Raw genomic sequence first — 18651 nt, 5'->3', positions numbered from 1 at the left:
GCCACACTTGAGGGTCTAGAGGGCCACATATGGCCTCAAGGCTTCAGGTTGCCCATCCCTGGACCAACATTTCATACCATATCCAAGATAAGTTCAAAATGGATACTTGATATAAACACAAAGGGTGATGTATAAGCAAATTAGGACAGCAAATAATAGTTTACCTGATGCAGTTATGGAAAAGGGAAGAATTTATAACCAAAGAAGAGCATTGCTAGATATAAAATAGATAATTTTAATTATATTAAATTTTAAAAAGTTTTTGCTCAAAGAAAACCAATGAGACCAAGATTGGAAGGAAAGCAGAAAACTGGGAAATATTCTTACAGCAATTTTCTCTGATAAAGCCCTCATTTCTCAAATATATTGAGAATTGATTGAGATTTATAAGAATACAAGTCATTCCCCAATTGATAAATGGTCAAAGGATTTGAACCGGTTGTTCCATTATAATCAAATACCACAACTTGTTCAGCTACTCTTTAATTGATGGGCATCACCTCAATTTCTAATTCTTTGCCACCACAAAAAGAACTGCTATACATATTTTAGAACATATAGGTTCTTTTCCTTTTTCCCTAATTTTCTTTGGGAATAGACCTAGTAGTGGTATTACTGTGCAACGATCAACTGTGAATGACTTAGCTATTCTCAGCAATACAATGATCTGAGACAATTCCGAAGGATTCATTATTAAAAAAAAAAAAAAAAAAAGCTCTACCTGTAGAGAAAAAACTGGTTGACTCTGAATACAGAAGGAAGCATACTATTTTTCACTTTATTTTAATTTATGCTCACCACCTTTGGGTCTGTATCTTCTTTTGCAACATGATTAATATGTTAATATATATTATATGACTGAACATGTATAGCCTATATCAAATTGCTTACCTTCCCAGGAAGGAGGAAGGAGAGGGAGAGAATGAAAACATTTTGATCTCAAAATTTAAAAAAAATATGAATGTTAAAAATTGTCTTTACATGTTAACGGGGAAAATAGAATATTATTTAAAATAAATAAGAGCATGTAATTACAAATTAATTTCATTTATTTGATAGGGTTATTAGATTTGTTGATAAGATAAATATCATAAATATAGTATAATTGACAACTACTGGCCTCTTATTAAATGTTTGGTGACTGATTGATTCATTGATTGATTCCTAAATCTCATATTTAGAAGAGATGTTAGAGGCTCAACTTCCAAGCTACCTTATTCATGAACCCATTTAGAGGTATGATAGAGCCTCCATTAAAAATATTTCCATTGAGAGAAAACATACTATTTAATTGTCTGTCCATTATATTTTCAGATAGCTCAAACAAAAGAGTGACATCAGTACATACAATTACCTTGTCCTAAAAAAAAAAACAAAAAACTTTAGTGTAAATCAATCATCAAAATCAGGAGATCAAAAGGTCTTAGTACCATTTCAGATAAGAAATACCTGAATTTCTTGTCCAGTAGTTAGAGAGAAACAGAGATAGGACAGGAACAATGGAAGTTTAGAACATAAATTTATTTTTAAAATCTTGTGGACGATAATGGAATAATATAAATAGTATTGTCTTACAAAATGGTGAGAAGTAAAGGAGATGGGGGGGGTGATGTAGCTGACAAAAGGTTTAGTAAGAGACTCAAGGCAGATATTCCCAATAACATTTAAGGATGAAAGTAAAGGGGAGAAAAACAAATTGATTAAGGGGAAAAAATCTATAGTGAACTTTTTCCCTCCATTGATGGAAGTAGAAGCACTCTACTTGAATTTCAATATTATGGTCACTAATGTACTTCATAATTCATTTGCTCTAAAGAATGCACAGAAAACATCAGATAAGAAGGACTTATTGGAGGCAACACAATTTTGTAAATTGTGTCTCAGGTTATTTTCAAGAGGATGAGATATCAAATGTGAAAACAAACAAACAAACATGGACATTATTATTTTTTCCAAAAGCATTGGAGAAAACATCCATAACCATTGACACATGAGTTTATATTCTAGTGCAACAAAATCTTTATAGGGAGAATCTTCATGCCTATTGAAAAGATCTTTGCTGGTTTTAGCAGTGAACAAGAAACCTTTTATAAATTACATTCTTCAGCAGAAGGTACCTTTACAGTGACATAATAATTAATAATATCTAGCATTTATGTAGTGCTTTAATATTTGCAAAGTAATTTGCAAATATTGCTTCATGTTATCAGCACAACAGTATCGAGTAGTAGATGCTATCATTATCCTCATTATGAAGATGAAGAAACTGATGAAGATAGAGATTGTGATATACTACAAGTCACACAAAGAGGAATAGTGGCAAAATTCAAAATCAAGTCTTTTTGATTCCAGGTTCAGCCTTCTATCTACTGAGTAACCCAGGCTTAATTAGCTAAACATATACAAAGGATAGAATAACAAAATTGTAAAGACGTCTGTAGGAGACATCTTGATGAAAAAAAATTTTGAAGACATAGGATATATGTGTGTATGTATATAGGAATGTAGGTCTTTCATTGATAAATACATGTTTGTGTGTGTGTTTAATACACATAAAATATACATATATATGTCCAGGCAGTGTTATCTATTTTTGGTGTGACTTTGAGCAAATCACTGCACTTCCATGGGCCTTTGTTTCCTCATTTGTAATATAAGAGGTCTAGTCCCTTCCAGTTTTAATCTTCTTTGATTTCATGATTGTTGTATGCATGAGAATGCATATTGTACCCTCCTAAGACAATGAGGATCAAAGTGATTCACTTAGGAGTGGTCACTCAAGATTTATGCAATAATTATTCTTCACATGATAAATTTAATGTGCCAATGAAAGTTGCAAACTACTATTTTCTTTTGTATTTTGCTTTTTGTGTAGGTTATTCTGTCTTCAGGGCATTTTTGTATAAACTCAGGCAAAGTAGCAAAGTTACCAAGTCAGACATCAATCTTGCACTGTAGTGACATATTCACATTTGGGGAATATCACCGACATCACAACAAATGTGTACCCCACGCCCCTTTTATGGTGAGGAATTCTCTGTTGTGCATGCTTTTTTCAGGACCAATGAAGAAGAAATTTTAAGTGGAACCGTAAGAGCCATTTTCTGTCTTTTGTCATAATTTAGTGTCCATGACTTTTTGACCTTTGAGTTTTATGCAGTAGAAGACCAGGCAAAATGGTTCTGAAACATAAGTGGTGACTGACATTCAAATGAGATTTTACATTAGCCAGAGAAGAGAAGCAAAGGCCAACTCTTCGGCATGTTAAGACAAAGCAGAACCATAGATCTGAGTAAACCTGCATGAATTTAGTTGAGTTATTGAATGCTTCAAATGAATTCTCAAAGACTACTGCCAAACTGTAGACATTTTTCCTCATGGGCTTGAAATACATGTTAGCTTGAAGTCACTAAAGTTTGGTTCTAGAAAAATTGAATCCATTTCAAATTCATGGACATTGAAAGCATTGGAATTTTCTGTTAGAACTAGGAGTCCAAGCAAGCTGCTGAATTTCATTCTAAAGTTTTTCATTTAAAAAAAGGAAAACGGTGATATTTGCTAAGAATACATAAAATAGGAGGTTAAAAACTAATCAGATTTGTTGAAATTACAATGCAAGTTATTGTAATTCTTAGACTGGCTCCGATTTGAAGCTATGTAGCTAACAATAGCTATTCAAATTTTTATAGCACTAAAAGGTTTGAAAAATGCTTTTCTGCAGTAGCAATCAGGACACTTTCTTTTCACTGGTGGGCCCCCACCCTGGGTGGAGGAAGAAACTACTTCAGTTTCGATGTAATCTATGGGTTTCCAAGTATTTAAAAACTGGAGTGACTGAGCACCCATCATTGATTTTACTATTACTAACAAATCACAAAACACAATTAGTCCAAAGCAAAGGTATTTAAAGAAATAACATAGTACCAAGAATAGTACTGGGGTATTTCCCAATATACCATGTGCACACCATACTACAGATGCACATATCATAAGTGAAAGAGGGAACACTCAAAAAAATCATACATAAGAAAACATGTACCAACAACCAGTGGCTTGTTAGCAAACATTTAACAATCAGCTCTCCGAAGTATGTGTGGCATGTACATGCAACATACTTTGAAATTTAATTTGAATTATTAACATTTTCTCCCTAAATTTCTCATGTTTAGGAATAAACAAAACAATGGATTAAACTTGTAGTATTTGCCTATTTATGAAGTGTAAAGGTTCATGTGGAAAATTTAGCAATTATTTTTTACCTATCTGGTTCAAGTTGGTTCCAACACATTCTTACCAACATGCTACTACTTAAGACCTTTTTACTTAGACTGTCTCTCTGTCTCTCTCTGTCTTTTTGTGATAGCCTCTTAAATTTGCTCACTTTGCTTCAAATATTTCCATTCTATAATCCTTCCTACACAGCTTCTAAAATTATTTTTCTAAAATATAGGCCAGACCATGAAACTATTCCAATTCAAGAAGTCAGGGGTTTACTACTGCCTCTAATATCAAATTAAAAAGTTTCTGCTCGGCAAAGCCCTCCAACCTACCTATGCAGACTTATTACAAAATGCTTCCCTTAAAGCCTTCTATATTTCAGTCAAATATAACATCTTTTCGTTCTTCACACATGACATACTATTTTCCATGTCTTTGCACTGCTGTCCACCATGTCTAGAAGAAATTCCAACCTCATCTTCATCTCTTATCTGTATATATAGCCACAGTTTCCTTCAAAGCTCAGGTCAAATGATACCCTGTTCATGATACTTTTCCTGCTACCCCCAAATTCTAGTGCCTTCCTCCATTCCCCCCCCCACCAAATACCTTGAATTTACTTTTTTATATATATTTATATACACATACAGGTATGCATGTTATTTACCCCTATATAATATAAGTTTCTTGAGGGTAGGGACTACTTTTTTTTTAATCTTCATAGTTGCAGACCATAGTACAATGCCTAATGCATTATAGATACTTAATACTTGTTGATTGGTTGATTATATTCTTCAATGACTCCTCTTTATCCACCTGCCCTAAAAACATACTCTCCCAAAGCTCTGCTTTCAGATTGTTCTATATTCTATAATTTGCCAACTATAAATCCTCTCACTTCACTATCACTTCTATGTAGATGATATTAAAAATCTTTCTTTTCTTTCCTTATCACTCTCCCAAGGTCCAGACCTACATTTCTAAATGCCTGGTACATAAGCTATCTTTGCATGTCCTAAGAGCATATCACACTTACCAGTTTAAAATTGAACTTATTGTCTTCCCACAAATGTTCCCTCTTCTAGATTCCCTAATTCTTTTAATTCTACCAATTATCTAGGCTCAGTACTATGGTACTATCTTTGACTTTGCACTCATTCTTTTCCTATCATCCCACATGAAACCAGTCACCAAGTTCCATTCATTCTACATATATAATGCCTCTTGGTACCATACCGTTTTTCTTTTTTGATTCCTGCTACCATCTCCTAGTTCAAGTTCATTACCATCATTATTATTGTCACCACCATCATCATCATTATCCTCAGAATTTAAATATCACTTTAATATTTATTTGGAAATATATTTTATGCATATTTCATTTTTCTTCAACGCAGCTGAGAGACAGGTTATATCATTAGCTTCATTTTATAGATGAGGAAACAGGTAGGTAATGGTAAAATGAGTTGCTCAGGATAATCTAGCTAGTAAGTGTCTGAGACCAGATTTAAACTTGTCTTCCTGGGTCCAAGTCCAGAGCTGTAGTCACTGTGATACTTAGCTACCTTTGAGTCAGGGGGCTAGGGTGGCTCAATGAGAGTATTTCTCATGAGTTAGATTAAAATATTGAACTTTGCTTTTGGTGGCAAAATCACCATTCTTCACCCCAACATAATTTTATACTTGAACTTAGACTTAACCTGGGTTTTGGTACTAATACCCATGAATGGGCTTGATGGGGGTGGTGAGACAGGGGTAACTAAGCTTCCCTGGTCCACCTAGGACCTGGATCTGGACCTGGAATATTTCAGCAGAAGCCATCTCCAGTGTTTTCACCCACTGTTATACTCTTTTCTGAGCCCTTAGGAAACTCTCAGTGGCTGGGCTTCTATCATTGCCATGGGTTCTCAGCCTTCTAGTTGTTACTGGAGGAGAGATAAATAGTCCTTTCTGGAGACAGTTAGAACAGAATTTAGAAATCCCTGGATGCTTGTGGCTTCCCTCCCACAGCAAAGGACAGGTCTCTGAAGCTGAGTGTAAGTGAGGGTAAATTAATGAGTTAGTAAGTAAAAGAATGATGACTCAGTGGATCAAGAGATGGTCTCCCTTCTTCTGTTGATTTGCCTCCAGAAAAGGCTGCAGCAACCTGGTGGTTGTGCTACAGCCAGGCACAGGTGTCTGTAGGCAGCTGTTCACTCTCTGTTCCTCTCCTATTCTAGCACAGGCAAGGCATCTGAAGGTAACAGTAAGTGAAAGAGTGAGGAAGTGATTGAGTGAATGGATGAAGGCCACCAATTTCCTTTATTTTTTTCTTTTTTTATTCCCTCCTTCCTTCATTTCTTAGTCATCATTCTTTTAATGAACTCTTGAAATGCTCTCCAAAATAGTCCCAACCTTGAGTTTTTTCCCTCTACTTTTTATGTCCCAGTCAGTTATCAGGCAAATTCACCATTCAGATAAGTCACTCCCTTGCTAAGGCTTATAGCTTTTCAAATAAACTTAAAATTCCTTAGGCTTCAAGGCTCTTCACAGGCTGTTATTACTTATGTTTTTAAATATCTTTTATTCTGTGTGGGATCAAAATAACTGGATATTTTTCCATTTTATTAATATATTCCACAGTTTCCCACCTCAATGAAATTACTTACATTATTCCCTATGAGAGAAGTGGGGAATCTTTTATAATTAGAAGATCAAAAGTCTCTACAAGTCCAAAAGTCTTTTAAGTCTAAAATATTAAAGTCATAAAATTATAATCCACAACTTAATTTATGTTTAGTTAGATAATTATGGAAAAAAGCACCCAGTGAAGATTACAAAAGGTCTTTAAGTCACAGATTCAAAGATTTGAAGGATTCACTTTAGATTTCCTTCATTGAACTCCAACCATCAGATATAGCATAAACAATCAATTAACAAGTATTTATTAAGTGTGTATTTTGTTCCAAATACTGTACTGGGTGCTGTGAATAAAAGTAGAAATTCTCAATAATATATTTATACACACACAGTAGTTAAATATAATATTCTTGGGAAGGCAATAACAAAGGATCAAGAAAACCCACAGGAGAAAATGGTGATAGAGTTGCATCTTAATGGAACTGAAGGCAAAGTGAGGCAAAAGTAAGGCAGGAGTGCATTTCAGACCCTGGAAAAGGCCAGTGCAAAGGCAAAGATTATGGATGTGGAGTTTCTTGTGTGAGGAACAGAGAGAATATCAATTAGGGTCAATGGTAGAATGTGCAAAGGGGACTAACGTCCAATAAGCCTAGAAAGATTGTGGTAAAGCTGCATAGTGACTTGAAATCTGAAAAAAAAAAGTTTCTATTTTACCCTGGAAAACTACTGGAATTGGTTCAGTAGGGAAGTAGAGAAGTCACATGGTCATATCTGCACTTTGGTTTGGAAGTAGTGTGTAAAGACTGGGGATGAGAGACACTTGAGGAAGGAAGATAAATTAGATTTGGTTTTGGAATTAGAGAAATTGGGTTCCAATCCCAGGCTTATTACTTACCATATATGTGAACCCAGCCATAACATTTACTTTTCTGGGCCTCACATTTTTCTGACCAGAAAAATCAGAAGATTGGGATAGATTATTTCTAAGATTTCTTACAGCTTTCAATCTATGAGCCTATTCATTCAACAGTTGTTGTTGTTGAATCCTGATGATTTTTTTATGGTCATATCTTCCAAGAAAAGCCACTATTAGTTTTCTCTAATCTTCCCAGATGAAAGTGATCTATCCTACCCTCCTTAAACGAATGCCCCAAAGATTTTTGATTTTATATAATTCTACTGTACTTTCATATTTTGTTCATGATAATTAACAGCAACATTTCTTATAACCATTCTAGATTTTTAAGTTCTTGCTATTTGAAGGCAAGTATCATAATTCATCTTAGCCCCACTCAGAATCTGAGAGCATCTTGTATATAACACTTGGTACATAATTCATATTCACTTACTGGAACTGGAAGAGGACCATAGGACTTTAAATTTTGTATAGGAAGATGCCTTAGAGGTCATCTACTGCAACCCTCTCAATTTACAGATGAGGAAACTGAGGCTGAGAAAGATTAAATGACTTTATCAAAGTCACACTTACAATACACGGCAGTGGAATTTTTCAAAACCAGGCTCTTTAACTCCAGACCCAGCAAATTTTCTACTGTAGCACAGTTGGATTCAAAATTAATGATTCTATCTATAATTTGTCTGTATTATGCTGGTACAACATAGCAAAGATTTAAAGTCAAAGATAAAACATTTTTGTTCTTGAAATAGGAAGGTTTGAAAATTTTACCCTTTGTTTGAAAATGTATACTAGGTCTTGTCATCTGCTCTTACAGAGTTAACAATAACACCTAGAAATCTGACTTGTCTTAGTATCACAGAGCTAGAGTTAGAAGGGTCATCACAGTGCTTTTCCCACTGTACAGGAAAAAAATACATGTGTCGTATGAAATGGAATTTTTCAGAATTGACAATCCTAATATTTATTACCAAAAAAGAGACTATATTTATTTATTTATTTATTTTATTTATATTGTGCCCTAAGTAGGTATCTATCTTCCCCTCATCTCAGGTCTTCAAACATATAGACAAAAAATGTTGGAAAAAAAAAACATTCTTCACTTTGGAGAACCACAGAAATTGTTCTTCAAACCATTTGATATTTTGAAGACATATTTAATTTTTTAATGCATTTCCACTATCTCTATAGGGAAGTATTGATAGAATTCTATGAGTCTGAATATAACCAAGGTATTGTTGTTTCCCAGGATTTTCTAGGATTGATCCATATTTATGGAACAAAAGAAACACATTGCAAGTTACCATTTTAGAGGTGAGTTTTTGTCACTTATGTCTCAAGTTTCTTGTAGATCACAGTTTTGGCTGAAAGATTACCCATCTTGTCAATTGTCACTAAGTTGACATCTTCTTTTTCCTTGCTGCATTAGTTATTATCAGAAATCTTCCCTGCCAGTCAATACAGTAGTTAGTATGCAGAATAATCTTCAACAAAATTAGAAGCCAATTTACACTTGGAAGTGGGAGAAACATGGTATAGAATTAGAGATAGCAGATAAATTCCTGTTCCTTTTCTTTTTTTTCTTCATGCAGCTATTTCAACTGAGGTTTTCTTATATGCTAAGAACAAATGAAAATTAATTTTTACTCAGAAGAGATTTTAGAAAAATAGAATGAAAAGAAGTATATAACAAAATGAAGATTGCTTAAAAACAATTCTTCCCACTTCAACCTAATCCTTCCCCCAAATGATAATTAATATACCAGCAGAGGAGTGAAGAGATTAGTTAAAGAAATCTGAATTCGAATGTTGCCTGGGACATATACAAGTTATATAGCTTAGTCGCTCAGTGACCTAGGTAACTTTTAAGGACTGTAACTTATAGACGAATTGCTAATTTGTATCAGTATGAGGGCCCCTTTCACACTGAGAGTTCCTTAAAACAATTAAATCACAAATCAGGACCAACACACATACATACACACAGAGCAATAATAATATCAATACTGATCCCTAATATACTGACTCCATACAGTGATATATTTCACTGGTTGTCTCATATGCAGATTTCTCTTCTTGCTCTTTTCAAGAGTCCATGGCTTCTTTCAAGTGTCAACTAAAATCCCACCTTCTTCAAGAAACTTTGGATTTTCCCTCTTAATGCAAATGTCGTATCTCTGAAATTACTATACATCATATGTGTATATACATATGCATTCATGCAGTTGTGTGTATACATATTCATGCATAAATACATACTCAACATGCACAAGCATAATAAACATATGCAATGTGCATTGTGTATGTGTATGTACTGCATATATCTGCATATGAATAAACATGTGTGCAGGTATATACACATATATAAACATGTGTACAGATATACACATTAATATAAATACACCTATGCAAGACAGTACACACACTGTACACATAGCTATGTGCACATTTGTACTTACATGTAGTCAGATATGTAGGAACATGCATCCTGCTTATGTATATATGCACTGTGTATTTGTATATACATGCATGTTATATTGTGTATTTATGTTTTGCTTGTATATAGCTATTTGCATGTCTTATCTCCCATTAGATTGTGATCTCCTTGAAAGCAGAGTTTAACAGGGTACCGGATACATAGGAAGTGGTTAATAAATACTAGTTGACTTCACTGTCATGCTCAATGTTTGGAAAATTTTTGATTCAATCATTTTAATTATCATTCTATGCTGTCCCTACTCTACTGCTGGCTGGGCTTCTTGGTAGAGTCATTCTGTCTCTTCCATCATATTATCTGAAATGTGTAGATTGGCAAACCTCATTAGTAATCCTCCCTTAAAATAAAGGCAAATAAGTTAAAATCTAAAATCTTATTCTCAGGTTCCGCCCAATGCTTCTGTCCAATGACATGAGTGTACTTTATTAAGCTAAACTTTCAACGTCTTTCTAAGGAAAGATTATCAGATACTAGAAGGCAGAAGCCTGGGGGCTATGGGAAATAACTGCCTCTCATAAAATAATTATGTCAGGAACAAAGATGGATAGAGAAAAGTTCATGTTTGGCATAAAGACACTTATACCTGGGACAATATTATATGGGCGTATATTTAGCTTTGTATCTTGAGATTGTCTACTTGGTTATAAGCCCATCTTGAATGCCTGGACTACAGTTTTGGGTTGTGTCAACAAAATTGTACAAGTTACATGAGCAGCAAGCACCATACCTTGGTAGTGTACTTTCTGGGGATATGCACATTGATAATGAAGTTGATGTATGCATTGTCAGAGCTAGCTTAGTGTTTGGGAGACTCTGAAGGAAAGTATGAAGGAGTAGAGGTATTAGACTGACTACCAAACTGAAGGTCTACAGAGCTGTTGTGCTGACCTCATTGTGGTATGCTAGTGGAACCTGGACAGTAGTATACCAGCGCCATGCCAGGAAACTGAATCACTTCCATTTGAACTGTCTTAGGAAGATGCTGAAGATCATTTGGCAGGATAAGATACCAGACACTGAGGTCCTTTCTCAAGCTAAACTGCCAAGCATTCAAACTCTCCTTCAGGGAGCACAACTCAGATGGGCTGGCCACATTGTTCAAATGCAAAACCTACGCTTGCCAAAAAAGATTATTTTATGGAGAACACAGGATAAGCATTCACATTGTGGTCAAAAGAAGTGATTCAAGGACACTCTCAAGATCTCTCTTAAGAAGTTTGGAATTGATGGTGTGATATGGGAGACAATGGCACAGGACCGCTCTTCATGGCATGCCTTCATCAGAGAAGGTGCTGTGCTCTATGAACAAAGCAGAATTGAAACAGCTCAAAGGAAACACAGGATATGCAAATTTAGAGAATGCACCCCAAATGTTCACACGGACTATTTGTGCCCAACCTGTGGTAGAGCATTCTGAGCTTGTATTGGTCTGATCAGCTACAGTCAGACATACAGAAACTTGACTCTAGCATAGTGATGTCATTTTGGTCCTCTTCGAGAACAAAAGACAACAACCACAGTCTACATGCCAAGGTGATTTCCCTAAAGCATAATTCCAACCATGGCATTCCTCTGCTCAATTAACTCCAACTATTGAGGAGTATGCAGGCTGACATCAGATAGTGCCTTGCAAACAGTAGGCACTTGAAAAATGTTTATTGAATTGTATTCAGACCTTTCTTTTTGACTTGTGGTAACTAATCAGTACCATAAGATTCAAAACCCAGAAACAACACTATTAAAAATGACATTATTTTTATACCATGCAAACTGTGACTTGTATTTCCTTAGAATGACTTCTGACCTCCTTTTATTATTGACCACAACACTCTGAATACAGCAGGCACTTGTTCAAGAGTTTGAAAGCATCACTAAAAGGTTGTTGGCAATAAAAATAAATTTAAAAAAAAAAACCCAAATATGCTGGTGTGGAGACCAGTGAACGCACTGGAGGATGTCCTAAATACAATCTGGAATATGCTGTTCCTCCACTTCAGTTCTGAGAAGAGTATATCGTTCAAGTGTAATGACTACATAAGATGAATCCCATTTACAGTGCTATAGTCCAAATCTTCACTCCCAGTTATGCTCTTGACTTTCCTAACTTTTCCACCACTACCCCAGCAGCCTTCTCACTCAGAGAAGCCTCTTTTCCTGTGGTCCCTTCTTCTTATTAGTGAGTTTCTTCTCCAAACCACCCTTTAAAGAAGTGGCCAGGCCATCATACTCATTTCTCTACTGACTCTACTCCTGGCTCACTAGATTTTTCCATGTTTCCTCAAACTCAAAATCATGCTCCCCTCATGGCAGTTACTTTATATGGATTAATCTTCTATAGGAAATTGTGATTAACAAAGGTAGTGTTATTTATTTTATCCAAATCTTATTTTTTTATATTTTTTACAATTTTACTATATATATATACACACACATACATATATACATATATATGTATATATACACATACATACATATACACATATATATACACATACATATATATGTATATATGTTATATATATATATATATATATATGTGGATGTGTGCATCTTAATCCTTTCTTCATTTTTCATCTTTGAGCCTTTTTCTGGCAATGGTCAGACTGCATACAGGAAGCATATGTGGAAACGACATGATCAGCTTTTTTTTGTTCGTTAAAAATAGTCTATTCTATGTATCTCTATGATGTTTGGTCATCACTTTGTCTAATGCCTTCTAACTTACTTCTTGAAAGAAGTACTTATGATATAGAGAAGAGGTCTTTGTTTGGCCTATAAGCTTTTGGTCAATTTTTAAAACTTCTTCATATATTTCAATAAAACAACATCACAACAGATTGAAAACAGAATCACATATGAAAATTCAGTTGTATTCCATTAAGTTAGACATTAAAAACACACACATATATACATGTATGCAACACCACTCTTCTCATTATTTTTACAGAGGATAAATTGGAAGAGAAATTTTATGAAGAAATTGGTAAATGCAGTCAAATCAAGTCAAACTTACACTGAAACTCAATGGCTTCACTGATGAGATGGACACATTCAAAGATAACATTTTTTTTGTTTTGGAAAATATAATTATTTTTCATAATATGTTATTAATGTTAATATGTTTACTGTTATTTTAAAATGAACTACATTTTTAATGTATACATTTTGATTTCTATTATGGCCAATATCAATAAGCCTAGCTCTTTAGTGTCTTCAATAATTTTTAATAATGTAAAGGGACCATGAGACCAAAATTTTGCCTGCTGCCTCCAAAGGCAAAGGGCTCCTTTTCATTAGGCTTCCCCAAGCTGATTCTGAATGACCATTTGTTAGGATGGTATAGAAGTTACTTCTGTCCAAAGACTGATTAGACTAAGTAGCCTTTCAGGTAACTTATGATTATCTGGTTCTGTGAATTACAGGTATCTATTATGGAAGAAAAAAATCTATTTATTCTCCATCTAAGTCAGGCTTGAGTTACCTAAATTGGTCTCATTTGAGCTACATACATTGGCAGCAATGTCAAAGAGATGTAATTTCTTGTCTGGGAGGCATGCCTATCTTTTTTTGCAGCTTAACTACAAATAGTGGAAGATTTCTTTGTGAAACTGACACTGAAGAGATATTTTGAGTGGCTGTAACAAAGATTGCAATAAAGAGCTGAAGTTCAAATTGTCTTCACGTCAGATTAGAGTGTTCAGCATTTGTAAGGCTCAGTACTGAGAAACAACACACCAAGATATACTTCAGGCTTTGTTCCCATAGTACCAATTAACAGCACTGCAGTAGCTTTCTCATCAGATCGCTTCTGGAGTAGTTCTTGCCAGCAGCGAGGAAACTTTGTTGAGTTTGGGGTTCAGCTAATAGAAAATCTTCTTTTCTTGTATCACATACTAGATATTAAGGAATACCTGCTATAATTTGTTACTGCCTTTGAGGTTATGAGAACAACCATAGATAATCCAGATGCAACCTGATGTAGGGGAATGTAGAGGAATGATCACTGACTTTGAAATCAGAATGCTTTAGTTTAAATCTCATCTCTGCTACTTTTTAGCCCTGAGACAATGAGCAAGTCGATTAACCACTCAAACTAAGAATTTTCTCACCTGTACAATGGGAATTAAAAGAATTGGACTACCTAGTTTATCATTAATTGATGAGGATAATTAATTCAAATTTCTTGCTTTAATGTTTGTGAAGTTTCTATGCTTTACAAAGTTTATGTGTTTTAAGGATTATAAAGTAAAACACTTGCAAACCTGAATAGGCTATGCACCAATCATCATTACTATTAGTCACTTATAGAGTCACTTTAAATCATAAGATGCAATTTTAACACTCAAAGGGACCTTAAAGGTCATTAAGTACAAACACTCAAGACAACTTTGTAAATAAATGGTCATATTTGTGGTTAGATTTGGGAGCATCAAAAAGCTTCTCATCCCTAAAATATCATCTTTCATCTAATCATTACTGAATCATTCCTTAATTTCAATTCAACAAATATTTATTGAGTACCTACTGGGTATAAGGAACTGTCCCTTTTCATAATATACATACTTATGGAAGGGGTAACATTACAGAGATTTAAGTAAGCAACATTTAGTTATCAGATGTTTTTAAGGTATAGGTAGATGACAGCATGTTTTAATAACTGGGAAGTTGTGAGGCATGGATATTGTACATAGAGGACAGAGTGAAAGAGAGGGATATTGAGGGAATTACAAGAAAGATTGTAAAACTAAGCTATGATAAAAAGAAATTGACAAACTTTTTTTTTCCATTTCACAAGGTTATCTTGATTCAGTTTTATTTATCTAAAACAAATAATAATGTGTGTGTATATATACATATATATGTATGTATGTATATAGGTATGTATGTATGTATGTATTAAAGAGCCACTGGATCTCTAAGGAGCTTTCTGTTAGATTACTCTCTCTCTCTCTCTCTGTCTCTCTCTCTCTCTGTTGTATTAGTGAACGATAATAGGAAGTAGAGCGCTCATAGAGTGCTCATTGACTTCTTCCCTTACTCTATGAGCTAAGCAGGTTTTGTTGGGAGATGGGGCCAGGGTATAGGCAAGAATTAGTTTGCAAAATCTATTTTATTGCCCACTTCCATGCCTTTATTGAAACCATTCTCCATCCTATCTACTTATTAAAGACTTTTAATTCTTCAAAGCCCCATCAGAAATGGTCTATGCATTCCAGAATCCATTCTACCATGTTAACTGTAGCTTTTTCATATGTATCTATCACATTTGTGTTACAGTTTTTCATAACTACATTTCATTCATTTATTATGAATCACAGCATAGTGCATAGGGTATAGGACTTGGATAGCCCAGATAGACCTGGGCTCAAATCTTGCCAGAGAAACATACCACTTAGATGCCTCTGTATGACCTCTTTGGCATATCGTTTCCTTAGCTGTCAAAATGTAATGTACCTTTCATCTCTACATCTATGTTCCCATAAATTTTACTCATGCCTTTAATTTTACATGGCATTAAATCCTTTGAAATACTCCTTACCGCCAAATATAGACCTCTCTGTTGCAATAACAATAAGAACCATACACAGCTACCAAATCTGACATTCCATTTCTTTACATCCCCACCTCACTACCATAGAAAAGTATGTCACATCACTATATCTCTTCTCCTGGTCTAAGATTGGTTACTTATATCTCCATTTGATTTCCTCTGGTAAGCTAAAGTTTTCTTGAGGATAGAAACACTGTCATGGATCCCAAGATCCAATTTTCAGTACCTATAATAGCATCTTGCTTGTAGAATACTATTTAATAAAATACTTAGTATTGAAAATGTAAAAAACAAAAACGAAAACAAAAACTGAAGGTATACATTTACTATATCGAGAACTAAATCCAAAATGTGTAACTCCACCCACTCCAATAATTTTCCAGCTATGAAAAGCTTCACCTAGCTAAAACTTAGAAAGTATCTTGTGATGAAATCACATTTAATTTTAAATAGAAATTATCACCTTCATTAGCAAGATAAGATGTGTAAGATGTTTTGTAAACTGCAAAGTTCTATGTAAATATCAACTATCCTTATCACCAATATAGTTGGTTACAAGTAGATATTCGGTTGTATCTACTAGAAAGCTAGGTAATGGAGTTGATAAAACACTGGACTTGAAGTCAGGAAGACCCAAATTCAAATCTAACCTCAGATACTTACCAGCTATGTGACCATGAGCAAGTCAATTACTCTCTGTTTGCCTTACCTTCCTCATCTATAAAATAAAGATAAAAGAGACCCTTAAACATAGGGTTATTGTGAAGTCAAAAAGAGAAAAGAAAATTGTAAAACATTTAGCAAAATTTAAAACACTATCTAAATGTTAGCTATTATTATTACAATCAATTCATTCGGGATTAAAATTTCTCACAGTGGGATGATTTCAGCATGGTATAATATGAAGAACAATAGATTTGGATTTAGTAGACCTGAGTTTAAATCTATCTTCAAAAGGAAACATTTATTTATTTGTTTGTTTGTTTATCTACTTAGCTATCTATTTATTTATTTACTTATTTATTTCACTTTGTGAGGTCTATTTGGCCAGAGAAATCCACATGGTAATGTGCGGACAATCACCCATTGCACCGTTTGGCTGCCAACCTCTTGTCTCTCTCTTTGGCAATAGTAAAATAGATGCTCTTGCCTCAGGGCAGAGAAATCCAAGGCTTATTACCTTTGCCAATAACAAAAATATTGGAAAGCCTGGTGGTAAAGCTGTTGCCATTGGCATCCTTCTAGTGGACCACATCAAAGGAGCCTGGATGTCTTTCCCTGTTGGTGATAATATTATTTTGACCCGTTAGCTGTGCCAGAAATCCTACATAGATTCTCAGTATCAAACTTGATGAAATCTGTGATCTTGCAAGTCTCAGATCAATCTGAATGGTATTATTCACTTTGATGAGCGGATCTAGATATTGGATGGTGCAGACATCATGGGTCACCAGATAAGGAATGACCTTGGTGCCCACAAAGGTTTTCCTCACTTTGCATAACTTAATACTTTGCTTTCTCAGCTGTGATGCAATGAGCAGCAAAGTGGCCATTGGTGTCATAAACCAGACAGAAATGCTCACCAGTCTTCTTGATGCTGATAACATCCATGAAGCCAACAGGATAGGTTATGTCCGTGTGGACCTTGCCATCAATCTTAATAAACCATTGCATGCAGATCTTCTTAATCTCATCCCCTGTCATGGCATACTTAAGATGGTTGCAGAGGAAGATGATGAGTGGGAGGCTCTCAGCTTGTGGGGGCCTATGGATGGTCTGGGAGCAAATACGCTGGTGAGCTTGTCCAGCATCCAGTGCTTGTGGGTAGTGACGCACTTCAGGTGTTTTTTGGGTCCACGAGCCATAGCTGCAATGAGTTGGGAAAAGGGGAAGCAAGTATTTATTAAATGCCTACTATAACTACTATGTATCTGGGATTGTGCTAAGCATTTTACAAATATTACATTTTATCTTCAAAACTCTCTAAGGTAGGAGATATTATCACTCCCAACTTACAGTTGAGGAAACTGGAACAGAGAGAGGTTAAATAACTTGCCCAGGGTTACACAGTCAGCAAGAGTCTTAAGTCTGATTTAAACTCAGGTCTTCATGACTTCTGACCCAGTTCTGTAGCTACTGTAACACCTAAATAAATCACTCCACTTCTGGGTCTCAGTCTAGTCTTCTATAAATGAGAGGCTTGAACTAGATGATCTCTAGTCTCAATTTCATCTCTAAATCCTATCATCTCTCAAGTTCCATTAGTTTAATTAAGTTGCTGGCATTATTGTTTGAGGAATTATTTCCTGTAGAATACATAGTAAAAATGTAGAATAATTAATCATCTAGTAGAATGAAGACAAGATAGGCAAATTCAAGGATAAGTCTTTAGCCACTGCTAGAAACACATGTACTGGCAAGAGAATGGACCAGTGTCTCATTAATGTGTGTTTAGGAAGGGATGTAGGAAAACAATTATGTTGTAACATTGATGTAAAAATGTAATAAATGGGTTTCAAATGCCTTTATGGCTTGTCCCTATTGAAAATATATATCTAGGCCCCTAAAATGACTAAACTTTGTTGTGCTTAGGGTTCTTGAAAACTAATTTGGAAAAGAAGTCAATCAATAGCATTTATTAAGTATCTACTATTTACCAAAGGCAATTAGATGGTACAGTGGATTGAATGCTGGGCCTTAAGTCAGAAAGACTCATCTTTGTGAGTTCAAATCCAGTCTCAGATACTTACTAGCTATGTGACCCTGAGCAAGTCACTTAACCCTGTTTGCCTCAGTTTTCTTATCTATAAAATGATCTGGGGAAAGAAATGGCAAACCATTCCAAAAACT

General features: G+C 34.9%; 1 pseudogene; it reads right to left on the bottom strand.

The window, feature by feature from the left end:
• Positions 1 to 16880: 16880 nt before the first annotated feature.
• LOC114030148 lies at positions 16881 to 17666 on the bottom strand (annotated as a pseudogene).
• Between the last annotated feature and the right edge of the window lie 985 nt (positions 17667 to 18651).

Source organism: Vombatus ursinus, unplaced genomic scaffold (genome assembly GCF_900497805.2).
Source record: "Vombatus ursinus unplaced genomic scaffold, bare-nosed wombat genome assembly UNPS02014945.1, whole genome shotgun sequence".
NCBI classification, from domain to species: Eukaryota; Metazoa; Chordata; class Mammalia; order Diprotodontia; family Vombatidae; genus Vombatus; species Vombatus ursinus.
This window is presented reverse-complemented; position numbering and strand designations above follow the sequence as displayed.